Here is a 17,532-nt window from a genome sequence, read left to right as displayed (position 1 = left end):
CGTGTGGCATTTGTCATCCTTCAGTGATTCCGGTTTAGTTTTGGAAAGCAGAGAAGAGGAGGAGAGGGCCCAGGAAAGGAACAATCCTTCTGTAGCCCATGTCAGGAGGGGACAGCCGGGGGGTCAGGCTCTGCTCCCAGGGAACAGGGACAGGAGGAGAGGGAACGGCCTCAGGCTGGGCCAGCAGAGGCTCAGCTGGGACAGCAGCAGCAATTTCCCCATGGAAAGGGGCTCAGGCCCTGGCAGGGGCTGCCCAGGGAGCTTTGGAGTGCCCATCCCTGCAGGTGTCCCCTGGAGGTGGCACTGAGTGCTCTGGGCTGGGGACAAGGTGGGCATGGGCCCAGCTGGGACTCCCTGGGCTGGGAGGGCTTTTCCAGCCCCAGGGATTCTGGGGTTCTGTGAGAGCTCTCCCAGCAGAAAGAAAAGCCAATCCCGGAGAAAGGCCCTGCCCTGGAGCAGCAGAGGAGCAGCCCCGAGGCTGGAGGAGCCAGGAGCGGCTCCAGGCACGGCTGCTCAGCCCTGAGCCCTGTGGGGCTGCCCAGCAGCAGCAGCAGCAGCAGCAGCAGCAGCAGCAGCAGCAGCAGCAGCAGAGCCCCAGAGCTGCGCTGCTGCTGCGCTGCTGCTGCGCTGCTTTGGGCTCTGTGGCTGCACAGCCCCGTGCAGCTGCTGCCGCAGGGATGTGTCAGGAGCAGCACAGAGCTGCTGCTGCTGCCTCAGCTGGGGCTGCAGCGGAGGAACCCCTCCCGCCCGGCCCAGGGCTGCTGGAGGCAGGCAGGGCTGCAGGAACAGCCCCGGCCCGGCTCCCCGGCCACGGGCAGCGGCAGAGCGGGGCTCTGATGGCTTCACTGTGCTGGCTGCACAGGTGGCTTTGGGCAGCAGGGGAGTTGGGCTTCCCCTTCCCCTTGTTAAGCTCTTCTTCCATCTCTGCTGTCCTCTGCTGCAGAACCATCCAGGGAGTTGCTTCCTCCACACAGGCAGCAGCTCCCTGGAGGCTGTTTGCCACCCTTTGGAGGAACTGTGCTGTGCCCCTTGGTGGAGCTCGGCATCTCCTCTGCTTCCCATCGGAGGAGTCCTTTGTCCTCATCTGCTTCCAGTGGGGACGGGGACTTGGACATTGTCAATCCATGCATTCGCAGAAATGAAAGAAAACCATGACTGATTAAACTGAAACCAGGCAGGCGCTGTGAGGGCCGTTCCGCTGTCCCTGCCTCAGGCCACGGACTGAGGAGTGGCACTTTCAGGGCACCGACAGCCGCCAGTGCTCCCACAGCCTCCCTCCCTGCAGGGCTGCGGCTCTCACAGGGCCGCCAACACCAAAGGGAGCTGGGGCTGGCAAACAGCAATAGGGAGATGCCAATGGAGGAGACCTGCACTAAGAAGGTGACGAAGGCGACAAAGACCATCAAGGTCTTTGAAACTTTAAGTAGATGATGAAGATGAAGAAGAATAGGAATTCAATAATACAGAGTAGAAAGTTAGTAAGAAATTTCAAATATATTGAAGAAGAAGTGTAATAGGAATAAGAATTTATGATATAAGACACAGACAAAAAGAAAGGGTACCCCAACTACCAGCTTCTGGAATCCAGTGTTGTTTCGTGGTCATTAAGTTTGTTGCAGCATGAATTTGTACAGGAGGCATTTTTCCTGTGAGAACAGGAGCAATTCTGATTTTACTCCTTGTGTGCTGCCATGCAGCCCCAGAAAGGAGGGGTGCTTTTCTACACGTGTGCACACACATCTGAAGCGTGTGAGTCCTCCACTTGGTCCACTTTGATTCTGAAGCCTTGTACCCATGTGTTCTTTTTCTCCTTCTTGTTGCTCAGCTGTGCTTCGATGTTTCCAAAATAAAGCAGATGAGAAAAACCAAGGAATTGACATGTTTAAAAAAGCAAGAACAACCAGAGAAAGAATTGCAGATGAAAATATTTTTTTAAATAGTATATCTTTTCTTTTATTAAATGTATTGTCAGCAGAGATGTTGCGTGTAACTAACTTTTTATGCCATTTGATCCAGATGTATTTATACTGGTTTATCATTTTTAATGCCTTTTGAGCCACATGTACAGCAGCCTAGTGCCATGGAAAGCAGTTTTCTCTCCCAAGTAGCCTAAAACACTAATTTCTTGCTCCCAGAGTGGCTGAACCCCGTGTCTTCGGTGTCCCGGCGCACACCCTGGCCCCGGGATCTGCACATACATCTTGAATACACAAAATATGAATGCGTATTCATATACCTGTCAAATCCTCTGCTCTGCTTCCTATGCTAATTGGCAAAAAGGCTATTAAGCATGCATAGTTTTGTTCCCTGAAATGAGTTGGAGGTTTATTTTGGGGAGGGGTCTCCAAAATGAAGAAGTAGAATAAGTCCTCCTCATTCTGACCTTTCTATCTTTTCAATGCATACGTGAAAAATGAGCCCTTGTAGTTTTCCTGTGTTCAATGGATTACTCAAGTATGGGAAGTCCGCAACTATTTCCATGTCCCTGAAATCTGTTTATTATATTCAGTTTTTCATGATAAGCAGAGCTACCCAAACATAAAGTTGACATGCAAAGATTTAATAGATCCTGGATATCTTCTCTAAGATCCATCTACTGTTAACGATCAGAAAAGCCTATTTATCTACTTCTGCTAACTCAGCAACATCGAATTTAACTATCATATTAAGTTCCCCAAAATTCTGATTTCTTCAAAATTAATGTCTCAGGGAGCTGCTCCCAGCCAGCTCCTGCCCAAGCCCCCCGCAACCCGGGCTGGCTCTGTGCGCTCCGGCAGCCACGACGGGACTGGGGAACAGCTGGGGACTGGGCTTTGCCCACAGCTGAACCTGGAGAGCTGCGAGCTCTGCCCTGCACGCTGGTACAGCCACGGCAGGGACCAGGCCAAGGAGGAAGGAGGAGCCGCTTTGCCTTGAGCTTCCATAGGGAAAGCTTATTCGAGGTGGAGAGAGCAGGATAAAGAAGAGCCCCTCACCCTCGTTTGCAAGGGGTTTTGCTCAGATCCAAGTCAGGTGGTGGGTACAAACAGAGAAGCAACAGGGAATCCTCAGGGCAGGAGTGAGGGGATTACAGCAACACTGTGGGACAATCAGGATCGGGGGAGCAGAGGGAAAGGCACAGGGGCCAATGGGGCATCCTGGATTAGGGGATTTCCAAGTGAGGGTTTCAATCAGGGGTTGGCCCAGGGGCTGAGTGGCAGGGAACATTCAGGAAAAAGGGGCAGGGTTAACTGGACAGGCAGGGAAGGGACTGGGACCAAGGGAGGGGAATAACTTGAGGGACACCTTCAAAGGGAGTGTACAACATAGGGGAAAAAAACAACTTGGGGAAAACATGGGCAGACAACAGAATGTACCACTTAACAATAACGTAATGAAATAAATACAAATCGCAACAGGTTCCTGTGTGCTCCGCTGCTGTTGGGGTTCCGGGGTGGCCCTTTGTGACACGGCACATGGTGTCACGGCCCTTTGTGATGTGGGACGTGGTGGTGGCCAGAGACACTTGTGACATCAGGGAGCTCCGCGAGGGTTGAGGATCTCCAAGGGGCGCGGAACCCTGGGGTGCTCATTCCCAGGAGAGCCGCTCTCTGAGGAGGAAGCAGCTCCCTGGCTCTGTCTGCGCCTGACACCGACAGCGATAGCGGCCGACAGCGACAGACAGCGACAGCGACAAGGACAAAGCCAACTCCAACTCCCGGTCCCACAGCTCCTTGCCCAGCTGGCTGGAAGCCACCAGCGAGCCGTGGTCAGGGGCAGTGGGCAGCTCAGTCCTGTCGCTGTCACAGAGTGAGGAGGAGAGGATCTTTGCCAAAATGGGCCAAAAGCTTTCCCGGAGGGAAGATGTGGAAGAGACCCAGCAGAGAGAAGTTCCAGGAGCCCAAGAAATGTCCGGGCAGGGAACGAGGAGCAGCCAAGGGCTGTACCAAGGCCAGGTACGTGTGAGAGTTTGGGAGGTTTCCCAGTACAGAGGTGGGACACACCAAGAGCTGTGTGAAGGGGAAGAAACCATCAGAGCTCAGGAGCTGTCCCAGTGGGAGGAGGACAGTGAGATGTACCAAGAGGGGCGGGAGAGGGAAGAACGAGTGACAACCCAAGAGATTTCCCAGTGGGAAATAGATGTGAGTGGGTGGCAGGAGATGGGATGGGGAGAAGACGAGAGGTGCCACGAGGGCTGTCCCTGCAGAGAGATCTGAGTGTCCCAGAGGATTCCCAATGGGATGATGCCCAAGAGCGTTCCCAGAGGGAAGGTGAGAGGTACCAAGACCTCTCAGCATGGGGACAAGGTGTGCACTGCCACATGTCCCAATGGGAAGACAGGAGAGAGCTGGAATTGTCCCAAGTGAGAGACAGCAGTGGCAGGGAGCTGTGCCAAGGAGCAGACGCTGCAGCCCAAGAGCTGCCCCGGTGGGACGATGTGAGGGAGCGAAAGCTGTCCCAAAGGGAGGAAGATGTGAGCAGGCAGGAGCTGTCCCGATGGGGACACAACATCAGCTCAGAGATCTGGGACAGACCCTTGTGCCCAGTGAGGGACGAGGAGCCTCAGCCTTGTCCCCCAGAGGGGCCCAGCTCTGCCAGCCCCGTGGGCACAGAGGTGGCAGCAGAGGCAGTGCCTGCCCTAACCAGCGCCTCTCCTGCCCCACAGAGTCCCACGGAGGCCGAGCCGGCAGCTGCTGCCCCGGCTGGAGCTGCTGAGGAGGAGCAGGAGCCAGGGTGGGCAGCGGCAGAGATGGCAGAGGAAGACAGCCTGGAGACCTTGACTCAGGACAGTGATTGGGATTCTGATAGCGAGGAAGAGAGCCCGGTGTCTGCCCCGCACAGCCCCGCCGGGCCCTTGTCTGTCCTGGCAGGGCTGACAGGGGCAGTGCTGGTACAGGATGACAGCCTGGAGGCCTGGGTTTGGGGAAGTCTCTGGGAATCTGACTGTGAGAAAGACCTGTGCCAGAGGACATTTTTACTTGTCCAAGAGCTGTCCCAGAAGGAGAACAATGTGAGCTCCAGCTCTGAGGAGAAGCCTGTGGGCCCAGTGAAGGAGGGGGACACCCAGCCTTCTCCCCCAGAGGGGCCCAGCTCTGCCAGCCCCGCAGGCACAGAGGTGGCAGCAGAGGCAGCCCCTGCCCTGCCCAGCACCTCTCCTCTCCCCGGCAGTCCCACGGAGGCCGAGCCGGCAGCTGCTGCCCCGGCTGGAGATGCTGAGGAAGACCTGTCCCATGGAGAAGTCAGCAGCTCCCAAGGCCCCTCAGACTGGGAAGAATACCTCGAGCAAGCGCTGTCCGGAGGAGATGTCATCAGCTGCAAAGAAATTTCGGACTGGGAAGAACACCTTGGCCAAAATGTGTCCAGAGGGAATGGCAGCAGACCCTCAGGACTCTCCAGCTGGGAAGACGACAGCGACACGGGGCTCGTGCAGGAGAACTGGCCCCAGCACGTCATCTTGGCCAAGCCCCTGTGCCCCGAGGACGATGAGTGGGACGATGTGAGCCTCCTGGAGCTGCCCCCAGAAGACAAGAAAGAACAGAAAAGGAAAGTTTTAGTGGCAGAGGGGCTCCCAGTGCCCGTCCCTCGGGAGGCCTGGGCTGAGTGCCCGGCACAGGAGCCGTGCAGCCAAGGGCCGGCGCCTGCCCCGCACAGCCCCCCCAGCCCCTGGCCTGCCCGGCTGGGAGCCCAGGCCCTCCGCGGGCAGCCGGCTGCCCCCAGGAAACGTCCCTCCCGCTCCAGGCGGGCGCTGCGGGCGCTGCGGGGGCTGTTCCGCTGTCCCTGCCTCAGGCCACGGACGGAGGAGTAAAACGGGCACGGAAAAGGGTGAAGAGCATGAAGAGAAGGAAGGTTAAGAACAGGAAGAACATGAAGATGACCGCTCCTGCCAGTCCCGCTCCTCTGTGTCGGAGCAGCAGCTGTTCGGCTCGGCTCGAGGGGCTCAGAGATTGCTGCTGCAGCTCCTCCAAATCTGGGCAGAGAAAAGCCTTTGGATGGGCCAGGCAAGCCAAGCAAGCCAAGCAAAACCCAGCCAGGCAGAGCCATGAAGACCTGGGCAGTGAGGCTTGGAAAATGCCCATCCAAAGAGCCCAAAGCTCCCCCATCCCTGCCCCGCACACACCCGGCCCCGGGCTGGAAGGTGCAACAACCATTTCTTGGGCACAAAGCAGAGGCTCCTGGAACAGACTCTCAGCACAAACCCCTCCGGGACAACAGAAAAAAGACTAAGACCAAGAAGATGAAGACGAAGACACAGAAAATGAGGACGAAGATGATACAGCAGATGAAGAAGACGAAGACAGTGAAGAAGATGAAGACAAATAGGATGAAGAACATGAAGAAGACAGAAAAGACGAAGAAGACAAAGATGAAGACTAAAAAGACAAGACAGAGAACATTTATTTAAGAATAGATAGATGAAGTATAGTAATAAGAATTTAGAAATACTTAGAAGAAGAATAAGAATAGGAATAAGAATTTCAAAATATGTAGAAGAAGAAATAGAAGAATAGAAATAGGAATAGGAATAAGAATTTTAAAATATGCAGAAGAAGAAGAAAAAGAAGAATAGAAATAGGAATAGGAATAACAATTTCAAAATACATAGAAGTAGTTAAGAAAAAGTAGAGTAGTAAGTAAGAGTAGGAAAAAGAAGAACCGTAAGAAGAATATGAATAGGAAAATTAATAGAAATTTGAAGGAATAAGTGAAACTAGCAAATAATTTATTTTTGTTATATATTATATATTTCTACTATGATGTATGAAATAAACACATGAATATACCATATGTTTTAAGCAGCTGCGGAGTTATTTCTGGAGTCCGTACAACTTCTACAACACAATTTCTGGGGCTGGCAGAGACCCTACAGATCATGTAGTTCCATTTGATTATCTCCAGCTCTGTATCTCTTCTCTCTGACATGGGTTTCCTTTTCTTTTCTCTCTCCCTTCCACACTCTTCTTAGGAAGTAAAATCCATATTGTTGAATAAAACCCCTCTGTTGCCATCCAATGGTTTCATTTGCTACTTAATTTAGGCAGAGGCCTCTCTCCCTCATCGCGCTGTGACACATGACCAGGGACACCTTCCACTATCCCAGGTGGCTCCAAGTCCCATGCCCGTTTTTCCCTGTTTTAGGATGACTTTCAGAGAATCCCAGGATCCCAGCTGCAGGGACAGCAGCTCCTGCTCAGCCCTGCAGCAGCTCCGTGTGTGGCAGTAGGGCCAGGCCCTCCCCAGCCCCAAATGGCGCTGTGGATCCATCCCTGGAAAGAGAAATGGTCTTGGAAAGAAAGGCCTTGTGTTGGCATAAGATATTTGTTAAGTTTTTCATTACTTTTAGTTACTTGTTATGATTTTTGTTGTTCAGGGCCTGATAATCTGCTCTTCATTTAGAAATTCTCCTCAGGAATGAGTATCACTGTGTCTCTCCCTTTTTTCTTAACAGCCTCTCTGCTCGAGCTCGTAGAATGGGATATGGGATGTGTTCGAGGCCAAAGTTTGATTTTAGCATTCTTGTGATAATTATTTATATTTAATACCAGTTTCTTGTTGCTCTGAGGGGCCATCACTCTGCATGAAGAGTGATAACCCTTTGAAAGGGCAGCCTGAGAATAAATCATAAACCCAAACCTGTTGTCTTCCAGCCCAGCTGAGAGAGAGGGAAATATCAGGGAGGTGAGTGGCTCCCAGGTTTGGGGGAATTCTGCACCAGTTGGGTTGTTTTGCCTGGAGGAGGCTGAGGGGATACCTCATTTTTCTGCACAACTCCTGATGGTGAGGAGGGGTCGGGCTCTGCTGCCGTGTCCCAAGGGAAAGGAGGAGAGGAAATTACTTTAAGTTGTTCCACAGCAGATCCAGATTGGAGATCTGAAAAAAAATTGGCCCTGACAGAGTGGTCAGGCCTTGGTATGGGCTGCCCAGGGAGGTTTGGAGTCACTGTCTTGACCTTGAAGGTGTTATAGATAAATATTATAATGCTGGCTTTTCACAGATATTAAAGTGTGTTATGTGTAGTAGATATAATTCGCGCTATTTCTAATATGATATATGTGATATTAAATATTTGTTAGAGTATACACGTTTGTATTAGGATTCCTCCCCACCCTCTCAGGCGAGACTGGGTGTAGATTGGAAACTGATTTACAAGTAAGAAGGTACAGCTCGCCAGGAGATGGGCCATGGCTGGGGAGATACAGAAACCCCAGGTGCTGATCATCGTGTGAGCGACCCAAGATGGATCTCATGGAAATACTCAGGCAGATACATGTGAATACAGCGTTCCCCAGTTCAGTAAAATTCATCAAGGGATTCAACAAACTCCAGACACTGAATTGTTCTCCCTCATCACCAAAAAAGAAAATCTTATTAACATATGGACTCTGAGTAGAAGAAAAGACTGATTGCTGAAATCTTGGCCTCAGGCGGAATTTTCCCTATAAAAACCGCTTGTACCAGAATGGAGGTGTGTGGGCATGGAGGAAAACCTCTGCTGAGGCTGACTTCTTGTTGCACACCCAGCGCCCACCCCGGGCTCGGCTCTGTTCTTTCCTTGTGGCTGGCTAGATAGAATTTGATCGAAAAATAAATACTTTATTTTTTCATATTAATTTGGCTGGGCAAATTTTTATTTATAACAAGTGGATTCCATATGTGTGGTGTGAGAGTAACTTTGTTATAAAGAGATGGTTTTTATTTCTGTTGGTTGTTGGTGATTAAGCTCAGTGCAATAGCTGCTATCAGTGTGCTTGTGTTAAAATGCCTGCTGGGATGGGATAACACCCAAAGGACACAGGATGAGCACACCTGGACAGATGTGCCAGCCATCAGCACTCACCCTCTGGAGGCAGTGGGGGCCAGGGCCCAGAACTGGGGGGAATGTAAAAAAGGACTAAAAGCACAATCAAAGTGTACACATGCTCTAAAAAAGTGCACCCAAGAAGAAGATAAGCTAAACAATTCTTGGAACGTGTAAACTGCTTTGGGGAGAAGTTTACTGTGCATAAGGGCTATGAATATGCAAAGGGCTGATGTAATGAAAAGGTATTTAAGGGGTGTCCCTGAAGATAACAGGGTGCTCTTGCCTGAGTAATAACCTTTGCTCTGTGATCCTTGTCTCCCGTTGTCCTTTACTGAACTTTTACATTTTCCCAGCAGAGTGAACGTGTTTTTCACCAAGGTCTCTCCCAGCCCCGCTAATTCGGTGGTTCTGTGCTCCGGCTCCAGGCTGGCACTGCCAGGGCTGTTTGCCCAGCGCTGGTGCCCAGAGCCAGGAGGGGCCGAGGCAGCATCTCCTGGAGCTGAGCTCCATCTGCCGGGAATCCCAGCGAGCCACAGCCTGCCCTGTGCCCTCCTGCCTCCCTCCTGCTTCCCCCTCTGCCCACAGGGCACAGCAGGACTGGCCAGGACTGCCCAGTCCGGCCTCATCCCTCCCCTGGCACAGCCTGGCAGAGCCAAAGTGAAGCAGGAGCAGCCCCGCTGTGCCCGGGTGGGGATTTCTGTTTCTGGGCTGCAGAATTGCACAGAGATGGAGAATATCCCGAGTTAGAGTGGTGCTGAGAATTCCCTGGGTTAGGCACCCCCAGGGATCCCCCAGTGCCAGCCCTGCCCTGCCCAGACCCCACCAGCCCTACCCTGGGCATCCCTGGCAGCACTGCCCAAAGGCTCCTGCAGCTCTGGCAGCCTCAGGGTTGGGACCTTGGAAAAGGCTGGCACAGCTGGGATTGTTCCCCTGCACAGGAGAAGCTTTGGGCTGAGCTCAGGGTGGCCTTGCAGGGCCTGGAGGAGCCCCAGGAAAGCTGGAGAGAGACAATTTCCAGGGCAGGGAGGGACAGCACACAGGGAATGGCTTCAGACTGAAAAATTACAGGTTTAAATCAGATAATTAGGAAAAATTTTCTCCCTGTGAGGGTGGGGAGGCCCTGGGATGGAATTCCCAGAGCAGCTGTGGCTGCCCCTGGATCCCAGGCAGTGCCCAAGGCCAGGCTGGATGGGACTTGGAGCTCCTGGAGCTCTGGCAGCCTCGGGGCCGTGCCCATTCCCTGGGCAGTGCCAGCACCTCTGGGGAAGAACCTGTCCCTAAAACCCAACCTAACCCTGCCCTGGCCCAGCCCCAGTCACTCCCTGGGTGCTGTCAGGTCACAGGGAGCAGAGATTCTGATTTCTGCTGTCCCTCTGAGGAGCTGTAGACCCCAATGAATCCCCTCTCAATCTCCTTTTCTCCATCTGGACAAGCTGAAATCCTTCAGCTTCTCCTCATGTGGCCCCTCCAGACCCTTCACCATCTCTGCATCCCTCCTCTGGACACTCTCTGAGAGCATTAATGTCCCTTTCACATTGTGGTGCCCAGAACTGCTCCCGGGCCTCGAGGTGAGGCCACCCCAGCCCAGAGCAGAGCTGTGACCTTTGCAGCCCCAGAGCTTGTTCAGCTCAGAAGGGCCCACTCCCACCCTCTGACCCAAATGGTTTCAGCAATGCCACCTCCATAGTTTGTGTTTAACCCTTCCAGAGGAAGCAGCCAAGGTGGATTTTATCCCCAGGGCCTGTGTCCGTGGCAGTCGTGGCCTCTGCCTGTTTCCCCCATTAAGTCCCTCTCCTCTCTGAAAGGGAAAAATGATTTCTTCTTCCATCCAGCCCAGCTCAGCCATTCCCCAGGAAGACCTGAGTCAGATGTTTGGTACCTAAACCAAATACCTGAGGAAGGTGGGGAAGAGGGAGACAATTACTGGAGGGAGACACACAGTTACTGAACCAGCCTAATGTAAACAAGATCTAAAGCAAGAGTTCAAAGTTATTAAAACTAGGGGAAAATGCCAAAGAAGGAAATTCTTCTCTGTTCAGTCACTCAGCTCCGAAGCCAATGAACCCTCCTTCACTATTCCTGGAAGATGATTTATGGACATGTTTTTATGGTGCAGACAACAATAACAACAACTGTGACCCTTTTCATCCACAGACCTCAAAGGGCTTCTCAAAGATCAGTGTCGCGTGTGCAAGGAGGAAACTGAGGCACGGGGAGGGAGGGATTCTGCTCCAGCAAGTGGATAAACCCTGAGTTGGGAACAATCTGTGCTAAGATGCATCACTCAGCAAACAGAAAAGAAACAAGGGGAGTGTGAGTGGTGGTGGAAATGAGAAAAGAGGCTCCTAAGCAATTGAATTGAGAGGAACGCTGAGCAGCAGCTGGGAGAAAATGAGGCTGTTCTCCTCCTTGAGGTATTTGCCTTCAGCAGCAGCACAGCAGAGAACCTAATTCCTAGGAAGTTTGTTTTGTCAAGGATAGAAAAAAAAAACAACCATTCAGGAGTTTTTGGTTTGTTTGTTTTTTTTTTTTTCCCCAGCTTTTTACAACTGGAGAAACCACAATTTAGGGACTGCTCTTGCATCTTTTTAATAGACAATGAAAAACCTATTTTTTCTTAACAGAACTGGGGTTTGTCTCCTAGAGCCTTTTTCTGTTTCCTAATTGCAATATCCACCTGGGAGGGATAAGAGATTGGAAATATAATTTTGCTTATTTAAAGATTTGGAATAAATTTGACCTCCTGTTTGGCCCTCTTGTCCCCCAACTCCCTCTTCCCTCCTGTGTCACCAGAACTGTCTTTGTTTTGGTGTGGAGTCACATCTCAATATCCCTGTTGATATTACTGCAAAAAAATATTACAGGTACTAAAATATCCCTCACAAAAGTGTCTCTCTGCCCCCACTCTTCTCTGGGTGTTCTGTGGGGTTGAGAAGTGGCAAAATTCACCACCCACAAAGAGGGGACAAAATGGGAGACTCATTTCTCATCTTTAGTGGAACCACGCTTGGAAACTCCTGGAATGTATCGTGTGGTGTCTCAATGAGAATTAAGGAAGACTTTGGGAAGTTGAAAATGTTCTGCTTGGTCACAGGACACTGAGAAAGGAGATAAATATTTTCCAGCAGGTGATATGGCAGAAGGCCCAGGGAAGTTGGGCACTACACAAACAGATCCCAAAAATCAGCTCAGACTAATGGGAACACACTGAGAAAGGCAGGACTAGAGGTAAAACAGCACCTTAAACACATTTGGGCTGCAAAATCATCCAGATGACCCCGTGGGGTCACAGCCACGGTCTGGACAGCACCGAAAATCAAGCACAGACCCTGGATTTTGGCCTCTCACACCTGGGGCTGGTTGGAAATATTTGGGCTGGGCTGTGGTGCAAGCTGCTGATTCACCCCAGCCTTGTCCTGCTGCCTCCCACAAGGTGACAATCCTGCAAGGGCCAGCGTTCCCAGGATTGGCAGGCTCCAGCCTTTGGCATTCAGCTTTCATCATGTCCAAAAAGATGCCACTGAACAATTTTTCAGGACCACACTGACAGATTTTTTGCCATCTGCAGTAAGTTTTGATTTTTGGTGCAGAAAGTTTCGATTTTCACTGCAGAAAGTTTTGATTTTCCTTTCTAAAATAGAACAACTTCCACACATCCAGCCCCAAAATCATAATTCCCATGGGATGGAAATGCTGGTTGGGGTCACACATCCCCCAAAGTCACCTGTGCTGGGCTGACATCTCTGTGCTCCTGCTCTGCAGGAAGATGGGGAAATACCAGAGATGAGCGATTAGAATTCAAAAAGAAAGGAAGATTTTCTTTCCTCCCTCCTCCACAAATTTGGCCACAGTTTTATGGGGCAAAAATGCAACTGGAAACATTCCTGTGTGAAATAACCTTGATTCAGAACAACTCATGTCAGAGGGGAAGGGTGAAGTTTGCCATAGAGGCTTCATGTAGGGATTTTGCTGTTTCAGTGGAAATTCACTGGTTTTCAAGGAATTTCAGGTCCCTTCTAAGCCAAACCATTTTGTGATTCTATGAACTGGGAGGCCTCACTCCTGAGGGATTCTGGTGTGAGAAAACAGGGAAATAAACTCCATCAGGAATAAAGCTGGTGGTGTTGAGAGGCACCTTCAGCTGTCAGAGCTCCTCAGGAGCCATGCCTGGGTCTCCTCTGCTCACGGGATGTGGCCAGTGTAAATCTGCCACTTAAAAGCCAGAAAAGCTACAGTAAATTTATTATTTCTAGCAAATTCCTGCTAAAATGATGGCTTCAAAAACACCTGTGTGGAAGAAGTATTTTACAGGCTGGGTTACCTTTTCCTCATCTGGTGGCACAATGTTTTCTTGTTTTGCTTATGCATTATTCATCCTCATCAAAGCAAGCTCAGTTTGTGTGAGGTTCTTTTTTTCCTTATTATCTTTAAAAAAAATAAAAAAAGTGATAGATGCTGTTAGTTGTTAGTCTAAGAAGTTCAGATTCATGTAAATGCAGGTACTACTAAATTAGAGTCATTAGAGTTGCTGTTGAGCTGTATTGATGTGTTGTGCTCCTGTGTTTGAGGCACTTTTGGTGCTCCAGGAAACAATTCTGGATCAGGAGGGAGCAGCTTCCCTCTCTCACTGCTGCCCAGGAGCACCCCAGCACTAGATTGTTTTTATTATTTTTTTTTTATTTTATCCTTTATTAAACTTTATAAAAATTCTTTATCTTTTACTCCATTTTTCACACTTCCCTCAGGAAAATGAGGTTTTTCCAAAGCGTAGCGCTGCCCCCTCCCTGCTCTGCAAGCAGGCTGAGTTTGAAATCTGTGGATTAGATTTTCTCCTTAAATTGTTTTATCCTCCTGTCAAAAAACCCAAACAATTCCCAGACAGTGACTCGTGCTGACTAATCCAGTCTGGGAGACTTCGAGGTGTCCCTGTAACTTAAAACCAGCAAACAAGCTTCCTAATTCAGTAGCTAGACATTCCAACGGGGACCTGGAGGTTCTGGGCTTTTATTTTCCTTCTCCTCAGGGTTAAACATACTTTTATCTGCGCTCTGCCTCCCTCCCCCAGCAGGCAGCAGTTGGGATGAGCTGGAATTTGGACATTCCTTTCCTGCCTACACTTCAAAGTCCTTCTCCACAGGGCATCCTGGTGGCAAAGCTGCTGGGAACAAGGGAAAAACAGGGAGCAAATTGGGGTTCTACCAGGAGAACGTGGGGTGCCTGTGGTGTGCTGGGAAGGCTGGGCAGAGCTAGAGAATAAATTCGGGATTTATTAAAGGATTTTCCTCATGGATGCACCTTGGGCAGCACCAGAGCCCAGCCAGGGCTGCACCCAAATGACCCAAAATGGCCCCAAAATGCACGAGCGCTCCCGGGGGCTCTCCCTGGGATCAGTTCTGCTCCATTGGCACCTTGGAGTTCATTGTCCCATTCCAGCTTTAGCCCAGGCAGTCCCACCCTGCTTGTTTTTCTCTCTCCAGCCCACGCTGTTTGTGCTCCTGGGCTGAGATTTGGATCATTTGTCCTTGGTGCCCAGCTGGAGCAGGAATTGTTTTGTCTCTCTGCTCTGTGCACAGAGCTCACCATCCCATAATATGAACCCCAGACCCACACACTAAAGCAGCACAGAATGTGGAAAATAGAAAAGCTAAAACCTTAGGTATCACCTGGAGTAATAATTGAGATATTCCCAAACCATCTCACAGCCCTGGAAGAAACTCAGCAAAAAGATGTGGGGACAAGGAAAAATCGTATTTTTGGCCCTTTTACAGTGCTGGGCTGAGTCAGATTTTAGTCATGTCTGGAAAGCACAGGGCCATTACAGTGGCAGCAGCCAGTGACAGATTTCTGAGCTCTGGAGGTTGTGAACAAGCTCTGTCTGGGAGCAGATAATGCAGTTTATTGTCTGCTCTGTGACCACACACGCTGAGCCAGGGAGCAGCATTCCAGGGAAAGGGATCTCGCTCCTGCCCCACGGATCCAGCAGGGTTGTGGTGCCATTGGGAAGGGGAGAAGCTGTGTGCACCCAAGGGATGCACAGTTGGGTTATTGATCCCAAAAATCCCCGTGGAGATGGACACACAGCTGGGCTATTGATCCAGGACTCCTGTGTGGGTTTGAACACACACCTGGATTATTTATTCAGGACACCTGTGTGGATTTGGACACACAGCTGGGTTATTGATCCAGAAAATCCCTGTGGGGCTGGATATACAGCTGGGCTATTGATCCAGAAAATCCCTGTGGGGATGGACACACACCTGGGTTATTGATCCAGAAAATCCCCGTGGAGATGGACACACAGCTGGGCTATTGATCCAGAAAATCCCTGTGGGGTTGGACACACACCTGGGTTATTGATCCAGAAAATCCCAGTTGGACACACAACTGGGTTATTGATCCAGAAAATCCCTGTGGGGATGGACACACACCTGGGTTATTGATCCAGAAAATCCCTGTGGATTTGGACACACAGCTGGGTTATTGATCCAGAAAATCCCTGTGGGGTTGGACACACAGCTGGGTTATTGATCCAGAAAATCCCTGTTGGATACACAGCTGGGTTATTGATCTGGAAAATCCCTGTTGGACACACACCTGGGTTATGGATCCAGAAAATTCCTGTGGGGATGGACACACAGCTGGGTTATTGATCCAGAAAATCCCTGTGGGGATGGACACACAGCTGGGTTATTGATCCAGAAAATCCCTGTGGAGATGGACACACAGCTGGGTTATTGATCCGGAAAATTCCAGTTGGACACACAGCTGGGTTATTGATCCATAAAATCCCTGTGGGGTTGGACACACAGCTGGGTTATTGATCCAGAAAATCCCTGTGGGAATGGACACACCACTGGGTTATTGATCCAGAAAATCCCTGTGGGACACACAGCTGGGTTATTGATCCAGAAAATCCCTGTGGGGTTGGATACACAGCTGGGTTATTGATCCAGAAAATCCCTGTGGGGATGGACACACAGCTGGGTTATTGATCCAGAAAATCCCTGTGGGAATGGACACACACCTGGGTTATTGATCCAGAAAATCCCTGTGGGGTTGGACACACAGCTGGGTTATTGATCCAGAAAATCCCTGTGGGGTTGGACGCACAGCTGGGTTATTGATCCAGAAAATCCCTGTGGGGTTGATCACACAGCTGGGTTATTGATCCAGAAAATCCCTGTGGGGTTGATCACACAGCTGGGTTATTGATCCAGAAAATCCCAGTTGGACACACAACTGGGTTATTGATCCAGAAAATCCCAGCTGGACACACAACTGGGTTATTGATTCAGAAAGTCCCCGTGGAGATGGACACACACCTGGGTTATTGATTCAGAAAATCCCTCTGGGGTTGGACACACAGCTGAGTTATTGATCCAAAAAATCCCTGTGGGGTTGATCACACAGCTGGGTTATTCATCCGGAAAATCCCAGTTGGACACACAACTGGGTTATTGATCCAGAAAATCCCTGTGGGGTTGGACACACAGCTGGGTTATGGATCCAAAAAAATCCCTGTGGAGATGGACACACAGCTGGGTTATTGATTCAGAAAGTCCCAGTGGAGATAGACACACAGCTGGGTTATTGATCCAGAAAATCCCTTTGGATTTGGACACACACCTGGGCTATTTTTCCAGGACACCTGTGTGGATTTGGACACACAGCTGGGTTATTGATCCAGAAAATCCCCGTGGGGTTGGATACACAGCTGGGTTATTGATCCAAAAAAATCCCTGTGGGGTTGGATACACAGCTGGGTTATTGATCCAGAAAATCCCTGTTGGACACACAACTGGGTTATTGATCCAGAAAGTCCCAATGGAGATGGACACAGAGCTGGGCTATTGATACAGAAATTCCCTGAAGGGTTAAATACAGAGCTTGGCTATTTTTCTAGGACATCACTGTGGATTTGGACACACACCTGGGTTATTGATCCAGAAAATCCCCGTGGAGATGGACACACAGCTGGGCTATTGATCCAGGACTCCTGTGTGGGTTTGAACACACACCTGGGTTATTTATTCAGGACACCTGTGTGGATTTGGATACACACACCTGGGTTATTGATCCAGCAAATCCCTGTGGGGTTGGACACACAGCTGGGTTATTGATCCAAAAAATCCCTGTGGGGTTGATCACACAGCTGGGTTATTCATCCGGAAAATCCCAGTTGGACACACAACTGGGTTATTGATCTAGAAAATCCCTGTGGGGTTGGACACACAACTGGGTTATTGATCCAGAAAATCCCTGTGGGGTTGGACACACAGCTGGGTTATGGATCCAAAAAAATCCCTGTGGAGATGGACACACAGCTGGGTTATTGATCCAGAAAATCCCTGTGGGGTTGGACACACAACTGTGTTATTGATCCATAAAATCCCTGTGGGGATGGACACACACCTGGGTTATTGATCCAGAAAATCCCTGTGGGGTTGGACACACACCTGGGTTATTGATCCAGAAAATCCCTGTGGGGATGGACACACACCTGGGTTATTGATCCAGAAAATCCCTGTGGGGTTAAATACAGAGCTTGGCTATTTTTCTAGGACATCACTGTGGATTTGGACACACAGCTGGGTCATTGATCCAGAAAATCCCTGTGGATTTGGACACACAGCTGAGCTATTTTTCCAGGACACCTGTGTGGATTTGGACACACATCTGGGTTATTTTTCCAGGACATCTGTGTGGAGCTGCACGGTGCCTTGAGGGCAGCTACACAGGGTGGGGGGGGTTGA

This window comes from Taeniopygia guttata, chromosome 1, assembly GCF_048771995.1.
Source record: "Taeniopygia guttata chromosome 1, bTaeGut7.mat, whole genome shotgun sequence".
NCBI classification, from domain to species: domain Eukaryota; kingdom Metazoa; phylum Chordata; class Aves; order Passeriformes; family Estrildidae; genus Taeniopygia; species Taeniopygia guttata.
Note: the sequence above shows the minus strand (reverse complement) of the source record.